The sequence below is a fragment of the Macrotis lagotis genome, chromosome 2 (assembly GCF_037893015.1).
Source record: "Macrotis lagotis isolate mMagLag1 chromosome 2, bilby.v1.9.chrom.fasta, whole genome shotgun sequence".
Lineage (NCBI taxonomy): Eukaryota > Metazoa > Chordata > Mammalia > Peramelemorphia > Peramelidae > Macrotis > Macrotis lagotis.
The window spans coordinates 229,510,976-229,533,817 of record NC_133659.1 but is presented as its reverse complement, the minus strand read 5'-3'; the positions used below and the strand labels follow the sequence as shown (position 1 = coordinate 229,533,817).

At 34.2% G+C, this 22,842-nt stretch overlaps 1 protein-coding gene across 3 annotated transcripts in view; it reads left to right on the top strand.

Annotated features, from left to right (window-relative positions):
* The window catches only part of SEC14L1 (SEC14 like lipid binding 1), a 104,356-nt gene that overhangs the window by 8,113 nt on the left and 73,401 nt on the right, over positions 1-22,842 (top strand). The window contains exon 2 of one of the 3 annotated variants that reach the window (XM_074225082.1): positions 10,928-11,022. The exons of the other annotated variants lie outside the window; for them this stretch is intronic. The gene's annotated coding sequence lies outside the window, so the exon portion shown is untranslated. The remainder of the gene's footprint in view (positions 1-10,927; positions 11,023-22,842) is intronic. 3 annotated transcript variants of the gene reach the window in all.

Here is a 22,842-nt window from a genome sequence, read left to right as displayed (position 1 = left end):
AGGAAGAAACATAAAGTATAAGAGATAACAAGATCAGACAATAAGATATCAGGTTTTTTTTCCTAAATTAAAGCGAATAGTACTTGAACTTTGTTCAAAATCCATGGTTCTTTATCTGGATACAGAGGGTATTCTCCATTGCAGACAGCCCAAAATTGTCCCTGATAGTTGCACTGATGGAATGAGCAAGTCCATCGAGGTTGATCATCACCCCCATATTGCTGTTAGGGTATACAGTGGTTTTTCTGGTTCTGCTCATCTCACTCAGCATCAGTTCATGCAAATCCCTCCAGGCTTCCCTGAATTCCCATCCCTCCTGGTTTCTAATAGAACAATAGTGTTCCATGACATACACATACCACAGTTTGCTAAGCCATTCCCCAATTGAAGGACATTTACTTGGTCTCCAATTCTTTGCTACCACAAACAGGGCTGCTATGAATATTTTTGTACAAGTGATGTTTTTACCCCTTTTCATCATCTCTTCAGGGTATAGACCCAGTAGTGGTATTGCTGGACCAAAGGGCATGCACATTTTTGTTGCCCTTTGGGTGTAATTCCAAATTTCTCTCCAGAAAGGTTGGATGAATGCTTACAGCTCCACCAACAGTGTAATAGTGTCCCAGATTTCCCACAACCCTTCCAACAATGATCATTAACATTTCTGGTCATATTGGCCAGTCTGAGAGATGTGAGGTGGTACCTCAGAGAAGCTTTAATTTGCAGAAAAATCATATTCTTAACATAAAATATGAGATATAGCAGAATTGCATAATAAGATAACTTTTTTTTTTTTAATTAAAGGTAGTAGTCTTTGTTCAAACACCACAATTCTTTCTCAGGATTCAGATGGCATTCTCTGTCTCAGATATCCCTTGATTGTTGCCCTTGTTGGTATGAGCAAGTCCATTAAGGTTGATCATCACTCCCATGTTGCTGTTAGGGTGTACAATGTTCTTCTGGTTCTGCTCATCTCGCTCATAATTGGAACTAGTTGTTCCTTAAATGTTTGATAGAATTCTCTTGTGAATCCATCTGGCCCTGGAGATTTTTTCTTAGGGAGTTCAATAATGGCTTGTTAAATTTCTTTTTCTGAGATAAGGTTATGTAGGTATTAATTTTCTCTTCATTTAACCTGGACAACTTATATTTTTGTAAATATTCATCCATTTCATTTAGATTATCAAATTTATTGGCACAGAGTTGAGCAAAATAATTCTGAGTTATTACTTTAATTTCCTCCTTATTGGTGGTGAGCTCATGTCCTTCATTCTCAAAGAAGACCATGACATCAGGAAGGTGGTGCCTTGACATACACTTGAAAAGATTTGAGTGGGGAAGTACTGTGTGCTACATCATCAACCTCATTTTCTCCTCCAGAGTCATCTGGGTCCAGGATCAGGAAGCCTGGAGATGGCCTTGGATGTGAGGCAGTTAGGGTTAAATGACTTCCCCAAATTACACAACTAGTGAGTGTCTGAGTCTGGATTTGAACTCAGGTGCTGATTCAGGGCCAGTGCTTTCTTTACCCCCTGCACCTTCTAACTGTCCTGGCTTAGGGTAAATGAAACTTCACTCCTCTTAGCTCTGTGATCCTGGGTAAGTCACTTAATCTCTACCTCAGTTTCCTTAGTTGTAAAATGGGAATAATAATAGCACCTACCTCCCAGCATTGTTGTAAAGATCAAATGGAATAATATTTATGAAGGTACATAGTGTCTGGAACATAATAAGCTCTTAATAAATGTTTGTTCCCTCCATCTCCCAATAGTATATTTATAGTTAAATAATTTTATTTGCTGTAGTAATAGTTCAGAAAAGCACATATATGTAATATACATTCAGTACTTTAGGTAAAATATATTCAGAGAGGTCCATTTAAAAATATTCCCTTTTAGCTTTAACATTACAACATTGTTAAAGCTATTTGGCAAATAAGTAGTGGTTTTTTTGTTGTTGAAAACATGTGTGAGAATAGTTTATATATAACTTGCATTAGATATTTGTTACTTGAATTTCACAAATGTCTGTTCTTATTATTTTCATATCTAGTTATATATGTACATCCCTTAAGTAGTGATAAAGTGATTTGGGATTATCTCATACATAAAAATAGTTAATTTCATATTTGCTTTTTCTTCTTAACTTATTTAGAAGCATTTGACTCTTCCTTTCCAGAATGGAAAAGTCAATCACTTTATTTTCACCCTGATGTTACGTTACCTTCCTCTTCCCTTTTGCCTCCAACCTCCTTAATACATACATATTGTTTATTTTTCCGGATATTTGATGTTAATATTATTTTCATACCTTAATCCTCTTTCTGTGACATCCTGTCATGTATCATTATTCTACTTCTTGTAACAAAGTGTCTGACAAAGTGTAACATTAGAAAGCACCCTCTCGTCATAGAAATAGTATTATAAAATATTTGGAGGGATTTTGGATACAAAGCACATTTTGCGTAAAATAGAATTTGTAGCCAGCAAACTGAAGTTGATAAATTGCTATGGTTTACTGTGGTATTATATAACATTATGCATAATTTGAAATGCATTATTTTTTTCTTTGTATATGTATACCATCTCCTGCTGAAAATGTAGGTAAACATCCTTGAAACAATCATCTTCTCAATACTAATAAAATAGAAATCAGTTTTCTGCTGAAATTAGGAAACAAGCTGAAAATGAAGAGATTGATTCTATTTATCTCTTTGTTTTGGGAGAGGGGAGGGAAAGTCAATGTTTCTTAGCATTAGAACTTTTCTCAAAAAACAGAACCAGAGTGGAATTATCTAAGAAATAACTGAGATTTTCTGGGAATATCTCATACTTGGGAGATATTAACTAAATTGCATAGTATGCCATTGAAATTTCATGATTGGTATATATATTTAGAGAATAATTTCTTAACATACAGTTTTGACTGGTGAAAATTGGTTTTATTTTAGTGCTTTAGGCTTTCAATATATTAACAAAATACAGTATTTTTTAATTGTATCTTTAAAATTTTTTTAAAACATTCTAAAAATGTTAGATTCTTTTTGGCTACTTGGATAGCAGTTCTTTATTCTTTTGTGCTTTCTTTATGACGCATTAATTTATATAACGTTTATTTTATATAAATTTCTTCAGTCTATATCCTGGACTACAATTTAAGAAATCATAGTTAAAACTTTTCAAAACATATTAAATTATTTGCTCTAAAATTTACTGGAATTTATTAACTATTAAAAATATATTTGTAAACTGCATTTTAGCTGCTAATTATGCATAAAGTGAAATTTTTTTAGTGACTCAAGATAATTTCAATACTTAATACTTATATATACTTAATATAATACTTAAGTATTTTGAAAAAAAATTTATTTATTGGTGTGGGTATTCCTCTCACTGTGAATTTCATCTTCTCCATGCCTTTTGTAGGCTTTAAGGTGACCAAAAAAAAAAACAACCTCAAATCGTTTTCTGATTTTCTGTTGTTAAGCCTTTATTACTTAATTAATCTAGTCTTTTAATGCAGTCCAAGTTTAGTGATACAAAAAACCTAGCCCCTTTGGTAGGATCTGCAATTGCTTGTATTCCTTTATGACAGCCTTCATGAATCTAGGACACTTCTGTACTTTGATGAGGCATGGGAATATAATCAGTTTGAATTTGTTCAGCAAAAATTATGTGATCTACATAAACTGAACCACATAGATTATATGTTGCTAATATAAATAAAGTTATCAAGGAAGTCAACTATTGTTAAGTTATGGTATTAATTAAAATATAATCTTTAATTTGCACCTCACAAGTAAGTATATGCAATTGTTGCAGTCACATAAGAAAAGCAACATCTAGAGGCAGGATAAAATAAAATCTTCAAATTAAAAAAAAATTTTTTTAGATAAGGGATATAGAGCAGCAAGCTATTTTGCCACAGACTGAATTCCTACTCCAAGAGATTGGAGGTGGTAGTGAATTTCACAGAACTGTGAATTGGCTCAGAGCATTCTAACCAATGCCAATTTTGTGTGTGTGTGTGTGTGTGTGTGTATACAAATGTGATTTAAGTGACAAATTCTTCAAGGGCACAGGACTGATATCTAATATGGTGATATATTAGGGGAAAAAAGTGAGTTTACTTAATCACTGAGAGAAAATATTGATTTATTGAGCTACTTATTAGAATTTGCATAATAGTTCATTCTTCAGATAATGCTTTCATGGCTCACAGTTTTCTCTTCTGGGGGTAGATTCTTTGGCATTTTTTCAGCTGACAGCTGACAGCTGACTTCGTTTTTCATTAACTCTATTTGTTCTGTTTTATTTTTCATCCTATAAAAGGTTAAAAAAAACAAAAAAATTTAGCAAATCTCAAATGACTAGAATTACTGATGTCAGAATTTTCTGCTTTTGCTTTATTACAAATTTTCTAAATCATTAAAGTAAGTAAAAACCATGGATGTAATAGTCATTTAGGGAATGGTACTTGAAAATCACCTGACATTTCTTCTTGCTGCACCTTTCCCTTTGTCCCCCTCCCTTCCCCTTCTAATCCATCTGATATAACAGATTAATATTGCTTATGTTCTGTTACTCTTCTTCTCAGAACTACCTTCAATGACTTCTGATTGTACAGGGCGTAAGATTTGAAGGCTCTAATAGTGCATGATCTTAATCTTATACTATTCCTCAGCCAATTTTTACTTCTCAAGTTTCCTTCTGCCTAAACTATGTTTCCTTACCTCTATGCCTTTTTTTCATATTGTCCCATTTGTTTAAGATTCCTATCCATCCCTTAAAAGTCCAATTCTCTCCAGAGATGATCATTCCCCTCCTCTTCTTTTGTTAAGCCCTTATTAATTTAATTAATCTAGTCTTTTAATACAGTCCAGGATAGAGTACCAGCCTTGGAGTCAGGAGTACCTGAGTTCAAATCCACCCCTAGATCTGTTTTTTTTTTTAAAGATGTTAAATCATTGTTGCTTAAGCTTTTTATCTTTTTGAAAAGTGTAAAATGTTGGGGTGGCTAGGTGGCGCAATTTATAGACCACTGGCCCTGGAGTCAGGAGTACCTGAGTTCAAATCCAGCCTCAGATGCTTAATAATTACCTAACTGTGTGGCCTTAGGCAAGCCACCCATGTGGTCATGACAAAGCTGAAACTAAGAATCCTGTTCTAAACTCAAACATACAGTTGTGAACTGTGTTCATTGCTAGAGTAGCCTAACTTTAATTCTTTTATTGTACACTAACTCATTATACCACCACCTTGGGGACAGTATTACTTTTTGGTGCAAGGACTAAAGGCTTCCCCTAGAAGGAAAGTAGGGAAAAGAGGTAGCATGGTAATTTAAGCCTACACAGAAAGCATTTATAATCACAAAAAGAATCATGGTCCATGTCAATAGAATTATTTATACAATGTTTAATAACATATCTTCTATTGTAGTTGATAAATGCATTTTGTAGAATTTTTAGACATTTTTGCTTTTTTTACCTTTTCCTTATTCTTTCCACACCCTCTACTGGTAAAAGCTTGTCAGTGACATGGCCAAACTAGGTCAATCCTTTCTTTGCAGAATCCATTTTCTCTCTTGCATACATTTCCCTTACAGTTAGTCAGTATAGAAAAGTATTGTATGAATTGCAATATTGAAGGGGGATCATGTCACCACTGTAATGCCAGATTTCTTTCCATATCTTTTAATACTTAAAAGACATCTTAGGAAATTCAAAAAAGATGACTTTATCCTTGACACATCGTTGCCTTGGCAGGACATAATGCTTCTACGTGGGGCTACCTAAGAGATAAGGTGGTCACCTCCTTCCCTCTCCCCATCTTCTTCAGTTCTTAGAATACAGCTCAGAGGGGCAGCTAGGTGGTGCAGTGGATAGAGCACTAGCTCTGGAGTCAGGAGGACCTGAGTTCAAATTCGACTTCAGACACTTAACAATTACCTAGCTGTGTGGCCTTGGGCAAGCCACTTAACCCCATTGCCTTGCAAAAAAAAAAAAAGAATACAGCTCAGAGCAGCCCTCACAAATTAAGGACTACAGCCAGAAAAATTCAGTAAAATTTATATTCATGAGATTTGTGTCTCTGGAAGTTATTTGCTGGTAGACTCTTAACTTTTTTTGTTCTATATAATTTAAATGGGTATTGCAATAAAATAGATGGTAGGTAGCACCATGATTTGTAGATTTCTTTGCTTATTGCTGATCTGTGTTGAAGACTAAATTTTTGTATTAATTTCTTCAAACTAAATATACAGTATTGAGTTCCTCAAGGGCAAAAAGCTCTTTAGCTTTTAGATGTAAGGGAAGCAATCTAGCTTTTTTATTTATTAAGTTCAACAAAAATTGTCCATAGGACTGTGCTTTGGATGATGGTAAATAAAAATATGTATGTTAAGTATAAAAATAGGCAGTACCTTCAGGAAGATCACTATTTTATTGGGAAGATTATTAAAACATTTTTTTAAAATTCTGAACTTAAATACTGCTTCCTTCCCAAATGAGCATTTTAGAACACCAAAAAAAGATTGTATTTGAGACCATAACTTTCTAACCCATGTAGCTTGTTTTTTTAAAAATGTATATATAATATATATTATATAACATATAATATATATTATATATATGTATATATAATGAATTCAAAGCAATCCTGCTTGTCTATTCTTCTTCCTTCTGTACCCCACTGCACTTTTTGTTTCAACAGCATTCCTTTTTTTGTGTCACATATAATCCTTATTAAAAACAGTATTTTAAAATTATTTCAAAATTGTTTTTCTTTATTTTTTTAAGTCATTCTTCTGGTTATGATCACTTCACTTTGCACCAAATCTGGATTCCCAGGATTCATAGGAATCATCTCTTTCATAATATTGCATTTTATGAACCACAATTTATTCAACCATTTCCTAATTTAGTTCCTATTTCTTTTAATTCCTCCTTTGTGATCAAAAAGTTTGTTTTGCTTGTAACTATTGCCTCCCCAGAATAATAATTTCCCTCCTAGAACAATTTGGGATTATACCTAGAGGACAATAAAATTTACCTTTGATCTAGCAATGCTACTACTAGGTCTGTATCCCAAAAGAGATCTTGAAAAAGGGAAAAAAATCTATACGTACAAAAATATTTATAGCAGTTCTTTTCATAATGGCAAAGAATTGAAAATTAAGGGAATGCCCCATTAGTTGAGGAATGACTGAAAAAATTGTGGTATATGATTGCGATGGAGCATTATTGTTCTATAAGAAATCATGAGGGGTAGGACTTCAGAAAAGCCTGAAAAGATTTGCTTGAACTGATGCTAAGTGAAGTGAGCAGAACTAGAAAATCATTATACATACTAATAGCAGCATTGAGTGATGATCATTTATGATGAACATGTTCATTTCAGCAGAACAGTAATCAAAGATAATTGTAAAAGACTTGTGATGGAAAATAGCATCCATATTCAGAGAGGGAATTTTGTAATTTAAAAGCAGACCAAAAGCTTACCTTTTTCAACTTTTGAAAGTTGTCTTATGTATTTTGTCTGTTTTTATCTGTAATGTTTTTTTTTCAATTTGGATTTGATTCTTCTTTCATAACATGATTAATTTTGATTAGTGTTTACCTTCATTATACATATAAAGCCTATATTAGATTACTTTCTACCAGAGGAAAGGAGGAGAAACAGCAGGAGGGATTAAAATGGAAGACTCAAAATCTTGCCAGAATGATTGTTTAAAACTTCCATTGTTTGTAGGTGGAAAAATAAATAAAATATTTAAATTTTAAAAAGTAATAATAATTTCCCTCCTAACTCCACCTCTTTCCCTATTGAGTGATATATTTCTCTGCCAAATTTGGTATGTAATGTATATATGTGTTCTATTTTTTTTGTCTGGTTCAGATAAAAGTAAAGTTTATCTCATACCTGCTTGCTCTTCTCCTTATTCCATGTTTATGTACTCTTATGTACCTCAATTATGAGAAATATTAATATATATATATAATAAATTAACTAATATTAATTCTTCTACCTCCATTCTCTAGTGTATCCTTTTTTTCTCTTCTAAATTCTCAGATCAGAAGCAGTCCATCCTCAGGTACTCTGTTTTTTTTTTTTGTTTTTTTTTTTAAGATTTTTGCGAGGCAATGGGGTTAAGTGGCTTGCCCAAGGCCACACAGCTAGGTAATTATTAAGTGTCTGAGGCCTCATTTGAACTCAGGTACTCCTGACTCCAGGGCCGGTGCTCTATCCACTGCACCACCTAGCCGCCCCAGGTACTCTGTTTTTAAAAAGTCTAATTCCCTTAATTCTCTTTAAAGTTCTTAGCAGATATTGTTTTTTTTCCTCCCTCCATAGGATGTTAGCACTGTGTCATCGCATAGTACTAAAATAATTTACCTTTTCCATTTTTTAACTGAACTCTTGAGTGTTTGTAAGTCAGAATTTCTACTGAGCTTTGGTCTTTTGATCAGAAATGCTTTTATGTCCTTTATTCCATTAATTATGCACATTTTTCTTCCTGAATAAAGAAAACTCACTTTGCAGTGTAAATTCTTTGTTGGAAGCCTGCATCCTTTGTCTTTTTGGTGTATTCTATTCTAAGATCTTCTCTGATTTTTATTAGAAACTGTCAGATCTTATTGTCATCTTGACTACTGTGCTTTCTTGGTACTTGAGCTTCTGATTTCTGGATGCTTGCCTTTTTTTTCTATGATGTGGAAGCTTCTTGATGTCTGTCATCCTTAGAACTTTATAACTTTTGCTGTTACATTTCAGGAGATGATCTGTTGATTCTTTCCACCTATTCTTTGTCTTCTGGTTCTAAAAAAAAATCAAGGCTAATTAAATTTGTGATATCTTGAATTATCATGTCTAGGTTTTGTTCTGATTATTCCTGTATTATTTCTCCTTGACTAGTTTTCCAGATCAACTGTTTTTGAAAAGCTGACTTTATATCTTAATCAATTTTTAAAATTTTGTTATAGTAATTTTTGCTATCCTAGAATTATTGATTTATGTTTTGTTTATTGTAATTTTTAGGGAGTCTGTTATGTAAGTGTGGTTGATCACTTTCTTTCCTAAGTTATTTGTTCTCCTAATTTTTTTCACTGGAGCTTATATTCAATTTTTATTCATTGCTTCATTTATTCTAAGTATTAATGGAGTCCTTGTGAAAAATGCATTTTTTCCCCTTGGAGTCTTTGCTTACAATTTTTTATGGATTTATTTTCTCCTTTAGGCCGGATTTTCAGACATGCAGATATATTTTATTTCTTTTTTTCCCCAATTGCTATTTTATTTTTCCAATTACATGTTTTGAAAGTTTTTCAACATTCATCCACATACATATGCATATTTAGAAGTTACATAATTTCCTTCAACCCTCCCTTCCCAGCTCCCTCCCCCTCAGTGTGAACAGTCTGGTGAATATTGTACATATACATTTGTGTTTAACATCTTTACAGATTATTCATTTTCTGAATGAGAAATTAGGACTAAGAAAAAGAAAGAAAACAAAGATAGGAAAGAAAAGCAAGAGAAATTTTTAAAAAGTGAATAATAGGCGGCGGCTAGGTGGTGTAGTAGATAAAGCACCGGCCCTGGAGTCAGGAGTACCAGGGTTCAAATCCGGTCGCAGACACTTAATAATCACCTAGCCGTGTGGCCTTGGGCAAGCCACTTAACCCCTTTGCCTTGCAAAAAAAAAAAAAATCTAAAAAAAAAGATATAAAAGTGAATAATGTTTATTCTGACTCTGAAACAGGTGTTTTGTTTTGTTTTTCTTCCTCTGGATGTGGATTGTCCATTACAAGACTCCCAGGGTTGTCCTAGCTCTCAACTATTTAGAGGAGCTGCATCTATTAAAGTGATCAACTCACTATGTTGTTAATGTGCATAATGTTCTCTTGGTTCTGCTCCCTTTGACAACCTTAAGAGTCTTTCTATTTATATTTTTCATTGAATTTCTTCACTTTGGCATAGATGTCAAAGTAGTTAAAGATTCTAAATGAGGAACCCTGTCATGCATTTTTTCTGGACTGCTGCTACTGCTACTGCCCTTTCTAATGAATTTCTTCATCATTATTTGGTCTGGTGCGATTTTTTTTTAATGTTTTTTGTTGGAACAGTTGTAGAGGAACTAAGTTGCTTGTCCCAGGTACCTATTTTTAACCAAGAGGTAGAGGTGAAGATTACATGAAATATGTAAACAGCTACAAAATATACTATGTAAAATTAAGTGGAAAAAAAGACAGTAAATATAGTAGGAACTCAGGACAGGAAAAACATTAAAGTGGGTAAATATGAGGGCTCTCTTGAACATTATAGAAAATGGCTTGAAAGGCAATTGCTAATCTCAAAAATGTGTTGAATAGTCAGTTTTGGGGTCATTAATGCTGCTATAATATCACATATTAATAATCGTGTAAGGTTAACTGGAAAATGCTTTTGTGTTTAAAGCATTGGATAAATCTAGCAGTGTATGAATAACATTTAGATGTATTCAGATCACAATAGGAGTTGAGTGATTAGTTTTCTGAGGTGAGCTTTTTTTTCATACATTTGCAAAATATTCAGTCTATGGAAAATGCAAATACCAATTAGCACTAATTAAATGAGCCTGATTATGACTACCTGTGAGCAGAATACTTTCCAGAATATATTTTGTTATTCATTTTTCCTCCTTTTAATGTTCAAAAGTCATTACAATAACTTTATTGCTGTAACTTGATTGTTAAACATTTCAATATCAAATACATAACCTTAAGAATTTAAGTGATGTATGCTTAGCTATTTGATGAATAATAAAAAGAATTTATTAAGTGATTATTGTGTTGTAGACATCATATTAAGTGTAGGATACGTTGATGTTCAGTCATTTCAGTTAATGTCCAATTCTTCATGATCGTATTTGGGTTTTTTTTTTTTGGCAGAACTACTGGAATGGTTTGCTATTCCCTTCTCCAACTTATTTTACAGATGAGGAAACAGGCAAACTGGGTAAATTGACTTCCTCAGGATCACACAGGTAGTAAATGTCTGAGGTCAGATTTGAATTCAAATCTTCTTGATTCCAGGTTCATCCCTCTATCCATTGCACCACCTAACTACTAGTGTAGGATATTTGAATTTAAAAATGAGATGATTCCTGTGCATAATAAATGGAGACAGCACAAATAGAGGAGTGCTGACCAAGAAAAGATATTTTGGTCTGAAAAGTCTTAGGGATGGTGAGTGTAACAATGAGGCAGTCAATTTATATTACCTTTCTCAGAAACCGTGCTTGTATTGATTTGATCAAAGTTCCCAGAACAGATAGTAAGAATCAGGGGATACTATCATCATTAGTTCAGTGGTTGTTCAGAGAAGCAAGTGAAAGACCATTGTCTTCTATGGGGCTAGCTGAGTACAGGAGATCTCATCAATCAGTCCAGTCCAGTCCCAACGTGTTAACTCTAAAGTTCTTTTGAGGCATGGTTTTGGTAGGAATAAAGCAGTAGCAGCTAGGCAGAACAGAAAATAGCATGAGTTAAATTGATTTAATTCAATTTGACTTTAGTAAATTAAAGTCTGCAAACTATTAAGATTTGATTTTGACTGAGATATTAATTTAATTTTTATCTTCTGCCAGTGCCTTCCCCTGAAGGGAAGCAAGAGGAAACTTAAGTTTTAATTAATCTCATGGTTCTATAATAAGGTAATTAAGATGTTTTGCTCACTAAAACACCTCATGAGAGCCATGCCTTATTTTAACCTATCCTGAGGGAAAGAATAATTTCTTATTTTTGTGAATAGACATTTCAAATGGACATAGTTTTCTACTGTTTAAACATAGGGACTGAATGAATTCTTTAAAAATTTATTTGGCTTATTTAAATATATGTATTAGAACTGTCTCATCAATCATGAAAAGAAAAACTGGTACATGTTGACATAGTTATGTTGATACAGCATCCATCTAGACTGTTGAATAGTAGTAGCTAACCATCTAATCATCAACTATCTATCTATCTATCTATCTATCTATCTATCTATCTATCTATCTATATCTATTTGTTTTAGTTTTTGCAAGGCACTGGGGTTAAGTGACTTGCCCAAGGTCACATAGCTAGGTAATTATTAAGTGTCTGAAACTGGATTTGAATTCAAGTCCCCTTGACTCCAGCTGGAGCTATATCCACTGCCCACTTAGCTGCCCCCATCACTTAATTTTTATTTGTAGTTGAAGCAACTCCTATCAACTATTAGCTAACTGTTTATATACTAGTCCTTTTCTGAGCTGGAACTATGAGGTTTGTCCTTTTATCATATTTCAAATGAATAGTTTGAATTTCATTCTTTAGAAAAAACTCTTCCTCAACATCTTATCTTTCATATTCCATTTATGATCATTGAATACTAATCAGTCTGAGAACATCTTACATACTATGTTTTGAATGATGGGAGCCTGGGGTTCTTTAACACACTGTATGTAGGCCACACTCAGCACTCAGTGATCCTTGAACTACTCTTATGTAAAAGGAACCTCCACAAAAATCTTATTCCAATGACTCGTTGACAAGAATGGTAAAATACTATTTTATGAAGCACCTTATCATCTTATATTGAATTATTTGTGACATATTTGGTTCAGATTTATGATTTCATTTATATTCCCACTTATCAATGCAAATTAGAAACCGTTTTTCAGTTTTTAGCTTTATAAGTTACCTGGAACATTATGATTAAGTAGTTTACTTAAAACTATACAACTAGCTGTTATCAAAGGTGGGCCAACTGTTCTGCAACTACCTGGTGCACTGAGTGATTAGGTGGCTTACCCAGGGTTACACAAACTATATATGCTAGTGGTGGAATTTGAGCTTAGATTTTCCTGACTAAGACTGGTTTGCAACAGATTACTTCTGCTTTTGATAAACACTTATATTATAAAAAAGACACTCTGACAGGAATACTAGCTTAGGGACTGATATCTTTTGTGAATTCTATGAAGAACTTGGTAAGGATGAAAGTTAAATCAGCTTATACCTTAATTCTTGATAACTTCAATGCAAAACTGATTTAGGAAAGAAAATGGTTTAGTTTAGATGGATTGAGTTTGAGATTCCCAAAGGAAATAGTAAGTGGAAGCAATTGTGGGAACCAGTTTGTAGTTTAGGAGAGCAATGAATCAATTATAGATGAATGGATTAAACGGTCCTTTGTAGAATATAAAGGAAGGCAAAAACCAGTTTCTACCTTAAAGGATCTCACAATCAAATAATATAAAACAACTATTTAAGTATAAGATGCAAACCTCATAAATTAGGGTTATCTCAAAGGAAAGGCATTAAATTAACATCAAAGGGACTAAGAATGACTTTTTTTTTTTAGGTTTTTTGCAAGGCAAATGGGGTTAAGTGGCTTGCCCAAGGCCACACAGCTAGGTAATTATTAAGTGTCTGAGACAGGATCTGAACCCAGGTACTCCTGACTCCAGGGCTGGTGCTTTATCCACTGCGCCACCTAGCTGCCCCTAAGAAGGACTTCTTGCAGAAGTAGGATTTTAGTTGAGATTTGAAAGAAGACTAGGTATGTAGAGTTGTGCATAGAAATAATAGTTGAATCCATGGGAATTGGTGAGATCACTAAGGGAAAAAGAGTAAGTTCAGGACAGAGTCCTGGGGTTTATGTAACAAATGGTAGGACATGTGGTGATGAGGGAATGGGATATGAGAAAGTTTAGGCAATGAGTATGGGTAGCTTTGGGGAAAATATTTAGTTTTAGTTGACAGAAAAGTAGATCTTTGGAGCAGTTGAAAGCAGTCATCATTCTATTTTTGATCAAACCCAGTAACTGGCGGGGGGGGGAACTCCCTTTTCTTTTAGAAACTGGAGAGGGCAACTAGATGGCACAATATTTAGAGCATCAGCTCTAGCAAGTGAGGAGGACCTGAATTCAAATCCAGCCTCAGACACTTAATGCTTAATTGACTGTGTGACCTTGAGTAAATTACTTAACCCCATTGCCTTACCAATCCCCACCCTCCAATGGACTACTGGGGAAACTGGAAAGAAGTTTGGTAGAATTTAGATTTAAATTCCTTATACCACATAGCTCAATAAGCTCTGAAGTACTGAACTTGGAGTCAGAAAAATCCGAGTTTAGTTCCTACCTAAGACAATTACTAGCTAGGTTATCCTGGGCAAAGCACTTAATATTTCTTAACCTCAGCTTCCCCATTTATAAAATGGGGAAAGTGATTTAGCTTCAACTAGGATTAGGAAAAACACATTGCAAACCTTGAGGCTGTTATTATTGTTACCAATAGTTAAAGATTTCAGTGCTTTATTATATAACCTTAGGTGAGGAGTTCAAAGGATGTGAACAAGTAGTTTTCTTTAAAAAGAAATTCAGAATATAAGTTAACATTTGAAAAAAATGCCAAGATCATTAATAGAAAGAGAAAAGCAAATTATAACAACACCAAGGTTTTGTTTCAAACTCTACAAATGGTTAAGATGACCAAAAGTGAGAAGAATCAATATTGGATGAGCCATGAGAAAATAAGTACACTCATATAATATTGATGGAGCTGTGGATTGATCCAAATGGTTCTCCATGTCCATTTGGAATCATATGAGGAAAAATGACAAAACTCCAAATACCCTTTGATTCAGTTATCTCAGTACTGAGCCTATACAGAGATAAAGATCTAGTATATAACACAATATTCTTAGCAACAAAGAATTAGAAATTAATGGACAGCCATCAATTAGAAAACTGAAAAAAAATTAGTATATTGAATAGGTAGCATTTATATGGTACTTTTAAGACTTACAAAGGACTTTTTATATACATTATCTCATTTGATCCTCATAGCAACCCTGGAGATAGCTACTGTTATTAGCCCCATTTTACAGTTAAGAGGTAAACTGACTTGCTCCAGGTCACACAGCTAATTCTGAGACAGAATTTGAACTCATGCCTTTCTGACTTAAGTATGACATTTCCACAGCACCAGTTAGTTACCCCAAAATATGAATATATTGTAATATTATTCAGTAAAAAATGGTGAATAATGAAGAATTTAGAAGTAGATAGTTGTGTATGAATTTATATAGGATGAAAATGACTACAACAATGTAAATGAAAAGTAGCTAATAAGCGGAAATCAGAGTAATTGAAAAACCAATGAAAGTTGCAAAGAACAGATAATAAAACACTTCTTTCTCAGGGCAGATATACAGGGATTTCTAGGATTTCTAGGGTCCAGTGTTGTATACATTATCAAATGTGATTCACACAGATCTCTGTTCTGTTCCTGGCATTTTTCCTGGAGTTGACAGGCAGCAAACACCATATCGACTGTTCCTTTACCCTTTCTGAACCACACTGACTCTCAGGAAGGTAACCAACTTCCAGGTGAGGAATCAGCCTATTGAGAAGGACTCCGGCAAGAATTTTACTAGCAATGACTAAACAGAAATACCCCTGTGATTGTCACAGGACAATGTATTCCCTTTACCTTTATAGAGATGGATGATGGAGGTATCCTTGAATTCTTGGGGGATAACCTTTTCATGCCATATAACCTGGAAAATTTCAGTCAGTTTTTAGATGAGCAGGGAACCCCCCCCCCCCATTGGTCTCAGCTGGAATGGAATGAGCCCCAGATTCCTTGCCACTTGAAAGGAATCTAATGGCATTTAAAACCTCTTCAGTTGGAACTTCAGCTAGGGACTGATTAACTTCAACTTGAGGTAAGTGGTCAATGCATTTCTGCATTGATGGATGGTGGTCTGTTTTGTCTGGGATCAAGTCCCTATAAGTTAATCAGTGTGGATCCATCAGCACTGAGTAGTTGAGATGTACCATATGTCTTTGGCCCATAAATAGCCTTCAGGGTCTCCTAAAAGCATTTTTGTTTGTTACTGTCTTCATGAAATTGAATTTCATCTGCCTTCTTACAGAGCCAAGAGTCCTACATCTCTCTCAACTTTACTTGTACTTTACTTTTAATATACTTTAGTTTTGAATTAAATACTACCTTCTAAGAAATGGATAAACTATCCTGCTGGTAAACTCTGTGGAGTTCTCGTTTTTCATTTAACAACCACTGTCAAAATTATATCAAAAATCTGGTTGCCCAGAGAAGTTCATTAGTCTTATACATCAATTTCATGATAGCATGCATGCTCTGGTTCTGGATAGTGGACAATGCCCTCAAGATTTCTTGGTCACCAATGGAGTAAAACAAGGATATGTACTTACTTGCATAATTTTTTTTTTTTTTGCAAGGCAAATGGGGTTAAGTGTCTGAGACTGGATTTGAACCTGGGTACTCCTGACTCCAGGGCCGGTGCTTTATCCGCTGCACCACCTAGCCACCCCATCTTGCATAATTTTTTTAGCATGATGTTTTCAACCATGTTATCAGATGCTTTCAGTAAGTATGAACATGGCCTCAAGGTTAGCTAGCAAACAAATTCTTTAACTAGAAAAAGCTATAAGCGAAGACCAAAATGGAGGGAGTGTTGGTGCATGATTTTCTGTTTACAGATGACTGTGCACTCAATGCAGTCTCTGAAGCTGAAATGTAACAAAGTATGGATTGATTCTCTGAAGTTGTGCTAATTTTGGTCTGACAATTAACACCAAGAAAACACAGGTTCCACATCAGCCAACACCAAATCATCCATATGTGGAACCCTCGATTACAGCATTTGAGTTTTGAGTACTATGGACAAGTTTCCTTACCTTGGCAGTGTCCTTTCCAAGGAGATACACATTGACATTGAAGTTGACACTTGCATTGCCAGAGCTAGGTCAGTATTTGTGAGGTTCTGAAAGAAAGTGTGGGAGAGAAGAGGTATTAATTAGACTGACTCCCAACTGAGCCTTGTGTTGACCTCAGTGCTATATACCTGTGAAACCTGGAACAATCTACCAGTTCTATGTTAGGAAACTGAATTTAAATTTTCTTAGGAAGATTCTGAAGATCTCCTGGTAGGAGAAAGAAGATACTAGACACTGAGGTCCTTTCTTGAGTTAAACTGCCTAGCATTCCAGCATTCCAACAGAGAGAGCAACTACAATGGACTGGACATGTTGTTGGAATGCCAGACATATGCTTGCCAAAAAAACTATTTTATGAGAACTCACACAGGGTAAGCACTCACAGGGGGGTCAGAAGAAGTGATACCAAGACACCCTGGTCTCATTGAAGAACTTTAGAATGATTGCACAGCATGGGAAACACTGGCACAGGACTGCCCAGCATGGTGTGCCCTCATCAGTGAGGGTGCTGCACTCTATGAGGAAGGCAGAATTGAAGCATCTCAAAGGAAATGTGACACATGTATGTTTAGAGTACTCACCCCAGGTGTTCACATGGACTATTTGTGCCCAACCTGTAGTAGAGCATTCCAATAGTAGAGCATTCCAAGCTCACTGGTCTGATCAACCGCAGTCAGACACACTGTAATTTGTCTCAAACATAGTGATGTCTTCTTTGATGATGAAGGACAAGCAAGAACCAACCAACCAACTATATAGACTATTATTACTTATTCTGGTATAAAGTTCAGTTCAGTAGAGAACTTGTCTTAATATCATAGCCATTTCTGAAAAATAAAAATGAACATAAAGTGTATAAATGAGGCAGTTCTAACCTGCCTATTTTAAGTGAATTGATAATGAGAAATGGGAAATGTCTTAAAGAACTAACATAATCACTATTTCCTTATGGAGTTTAGCTGATGTAAATCAGTAAGTAGATTAAAAGAACCTATAAAACACTTTTTTCAGGAATTACTTGATGTCCTCAGCAAAAGGAAGGGAGCAGCCAATAACAATACCAATTGAGAATATACTCTCTCATGATAAATCTTGGGGGAAAGGGTATTGTTAGGTAATCAATTAAGCTCAAATATTTTTAAGGGCATTTAAAGGGTGAAAATGAAAAAATAATAAAACTGAATATATAGAAGATCTTTTTAAAGAATTCTTCAATTCTTCTTCAATAATAATAGAATCATCATAGATTCTTATCAGAGTTCCCCCCAGTATATTGCATTAGAAAATAGAAATAGTATTAAAGAAAATAAAGATAAGAAAGCTAGAACCAAGCACATACACAGAATTTGTGTGTGTGTATAGATATAGATATATAGATATACCTATATTAATATACACATACACACACATAAACAAATACACAGAAGGAAGTTCATACTTGAGTCCACAAAATTTTGAAGTCATCCAGTGATAGTCTCCTAGTCTCTTAAAAGTGGGGAGGGCACAAAGCATAAAAATAGGCAAACAAGACTGATACTGACTCATAAAACTACCTTTCTATTTTTATAAATCTTTTTGTTTTGTTTTGTTTAGTTTTTGCAAGGCAATGGGGTTAAGTGGCTTGCCCAAGGCCACAAAGCTAGGCAATTATTACGTGTCTGAGGTCAGATTTGAACTCAGATACTCCTGACTTCAGGGCCAGTGCTCTATGCACTGTGTCACCTAGCTGCCTCTGTCTATAAATCTTTTTTTTTTTTGCAAGGCAATGGGGTTAAGTGACTTGCCCAACATCACACAGCTAGGTCATTATTAAGTGTCTGAGACCAGATTTGAACCCAGGTACTCCTGACTCCAGGGCCAGTGCTTTATCCACTGCGCCGCCTAGCCACTCCTCTTTATAAATCTTAAAGAAAATAGTTTACACATATGTGAAGGTCATTCTTATTGAAAGTATGAGAGGGAACTAGTAGATAGTAGATGAAAACACAAACTCTTCTGTGCATGGCAGACCACATCTTTACACTCATACAAATTAATCAAAAAATAAAGACTACAAACCCATTTGTTGTCTTACTTAAAAATGTAGATTCTGTAGAATAAAATTGTTTTCCTTAAAGAATTTTCTTTCGACATATAATATCACTAATGCATATGTCAAAATCGTATCAAAGTCTTCAGAGGACTTAGTAAAATAGAGATGTATGCTTACCATAGGTGTTCACCTACGGTCATATAGGTAACATTATAGAATTCAAAAAGAAATATTCCATTTGTGGATGACATTGTATTAATTGCATTAAGACCCTGGAACATTGCAGAGCCTCCTAAATAAAATAAAACAAAGTGCTTAATCACTCAAACTATAACTGTCATATCATAACTATATCACAGTGACAAAAAAAACCAAGTAGTTGAAGAATGCTGATAGTCCAGAATATATAGTTGTATGGGCAATCTATTAGTACCTATACCAGGGTTCTTATTACACATATGTTATTCAGAGATTTCAGAAGGACAGTGAACTTAGCCCAGAAGTGAATAGGAAGAGAAGACCTGGCAATACTGTTTTTGGAAAATGGTGCATCCTTTTAGTGACTCCAAATTCTTTTTTTCCCCTGAAACGCTGTCCAACTTTTTAATAGTACTTGTCTTCTGATGATACACATATATGGATACATATATGGTATAAGAATTAAAGTTGCATTTCTTCCCTTAGATGTTGGAGAGGCACATGGTGGGAATAAGTTACAAAATATTACCAATAAAGAATGGCATCAAAGGAGTATCTCAGAAAATATTATCAAGGAAATGTATGACTGAAAAAGGAGTTGGACCAGCAAACAACTGATATTTCTAATATATAAGAGGTCTAGAGAAAGGTCCAGCATTTAAGGGAGAGTCCTTCATATAAGTGTCATTGCTAAGAAGATAAGAGTAGTTTATAGTCATTACTGTTGGAGTCAGTATCCACTTAGATAATGAGATGTTTTCATTCTTTTTTTTTAACCTCCCAACAACATTGTAAGGTAGGTAACTCATTGTACAGATAAGGAAACTGAGGCTGAGGGGTTAAATGATTTGCCCATGGTCCTATAGTTATTACCTTCATTATAAGTCCATTATTTTCCCACTATTTAATGCTATCTTTCAGTAGGTCTCTCTCTCTCTCTCTCTCTCTCTCTCACACACACACACACCTCAAATTAATTGGATTGCCATCATGATCACTAATATTTTTGTAAGTAAACACATTTCTATTTCTTGAGTACTTTCCAAAGATTTTATAGTAATTGTTTTTGGCAAATACAAAAATTATATTTGATTTTTAAACTAATTAACAATTAAGTTTGTAAAAGAAACCAAGATGTATTAATGGATAGGTTTTAAAGTTTTTGAATATTCCATATGTCTTCGTGTTAGTTAATATGAGGCAATAGAAAGAAGATTGGATTTGAAAGGAATACTAAATTTGTATTCAGAAGACCTGAATTTTAAATCCTGCCTCTGCCTTCTACTATATCTTTGGGTTTCAGTTTTCTGATCTATAAAATGAAGGGGTTGGAGAAGATGGACTTAAAAGTCACTTTGAACTCCAGACCTATGAACATATCTGCTAACAAAGGGAATTTTTCTCATAATAAACTTTCTTGACATAAACTTATTACCAGAGATAGAAAATACATAGGAAACATATCAAGATATCATTAAGAAAGGGGAAAATGGGCTATAAAACAAAAATTTCCAGATAACCTTGTCAGCTTCATTCCAATGTGGATAAATAAAATACCCCAAGGCATTTTTTTTGGTAATATTCTTCACAGGCGGGAGATTCTTTATGGTCTATAAGTTTGGTTTTTTTAAGATTTTTCAAGGCAGTGGGGTTAAGTGACTTGCCCAAGGCCACATGGCTAGGTAATTTAATTATTAAGTGTCTGAAGCTGGATTTGAACTCAGGTACTCCTGACTCCAAGGCCAGTGCTCTATCCACTGCACCACCTAGCCACCCTGTAAGCTTTTTAAAAATTATTTTTATAATTCTATTTTAATATAACTTTCCCTTTGTAATCCCATGCATTTCATTTTATGCATTAAGATATTGTTCTTTTTTAAAATTTTTACAAGGCACTGGGGTGTTAAGTGACTTGTCCAAGGTCACAGTTAAGTAATTATTAAGTGTCTAAGGCCAGATTTTAATTCAAGTTCTCCTGACTCCAGGGCCGATGCTCTGTCTACTATACTGCCTAACTGCCCTGCATTAAGATATTCTGAGGAAGGATCCACTGGGCTTCATCAAGCTGTTAAAGGTTATAACTCCTTGATTTAAAGAGAGCATTGCCATTGAGTCATAGTCAATATTACTTTCTGTAGTATGTGAAGATTATTTTTTTAAGGTTTTTGCAAGGCAAATGGGGTTAAGTGTTTTGCCCAAGGCCACACAGCTAGGTAATTATCAAGTGTCTGAGACTGGATTTGAACCCAGGTACTCCTGACTCCAGGGCTGGTGCTTTATCCACTGCACCACCTAGCTGCTCCGAAGATTATTTTTAAATGTAATAGGACTTAATAGATATCAGAGCATCCCTTAATTAAGATGCCACACTGTACAGTTCTACTTACTAATAGTTTAACAATGATTGTTAGAACAAGAAAATGCCAAAGGGGTAAGTAGATATGTATTTATTTGTCAGATCAAATAGATAATTGTTATAATTTACTTTGTAACAAATGTGCTTTTGAATCCACCAAGACGTACTCTTAAACATTATTGTTCTAACATCACATCTCTTATGGAAGGTATTTTATAGAGAGCTCCACAAAACTTGACATTTTTAGATTGGAGTAAAATTATAATTATGAGTCTGTATTGTTCTGTACTAAGCAGTTGAGTAGATTTAGTTTAGATGAATTTAATCACTAGTTGGGCATAATTCAATAAAAAATTTCTATACATTCTTGCCATAATTTAATGTATATTGGTCAGAATTTCGTTTTGAGATTCCATTTATTCAACAAGCAGGTATCAAGTACAAAGTATTGATTTTGGGGAGACAAAAAAAAATTAAAGGCATAGCTTTTACCCTCAAGGAGCTTATCACATAGTGATTATATATATATCGTCACATACTGTCTTTTGTTACAATTATGTGTACTTTAAAAATGATACCAGCAAAATGCTATAAGGCATTCAGAAAAGGGATAGATGTTTTAAACATATAGATTTGGGAAAGATATTCTAGAAAAGAGAGGGTCTCTATATAGGCAATAAATACTGTAAATGTTCTGAGGAGAGAGGGAGAGATATCATAGGGAAGGTTAGAGAAGTTAATATTTAAACTTATCCTTGGCTGATGAATAGGATTTGGATCTAGTGAGGTAGTAGAGAAGAGAGTAATATAAACTAGAGCACAACCTGGCAGCTCCAATATTATATTCTTTGCTAGACTTGAGTAGAATTTTTCTGGAGCAGAGGATTAGAAAAGGTAGATAACATTTGAGTTTGATTCCAGAGAACTTTAATATTGGATTAAGGCATTTGCAATGGTATTTAGGAGAGCTCCACTTGGAAGTCTTGGTAAAAGTTATGAGAGTGAATGATTTTGCCAAAGTAAATATTAATGTAGAGCTGTAACCAAGGAAATTGTTATCCCTTTTTTTTGTCTCTGGACAGAACTGTGCTAATCACGTGGTTAGAATACTTAAAGTGAAAGCCTTGCCAAAGGGCCTACTTCTAAGACCCGCCCTTTGCCTCTGCCTTCCCTACCAGTGGATCTTTTCTCAGAATAATATATTTAAATAGTTATTATGTTAAAAATTATTTATAGACTCTAGGTTAGGAATTTCTGATCTAAACTTATACATGAGTGTACCTTGATATATATATATATTTGTTGTGCATTTTGTAATTATTTTTTTGATTGGTATTTTATATCATTGTCTTAGATTTTATTAATATTTTGAAATGCTATTGATTTTTTGTGGGATTATTTTAATACCATTTTTCTATCAAATCTATTTCCATTGATTTCTTTGCTTATTCTCTCAGATTTTGTATGTTATTTGCCAATTTTT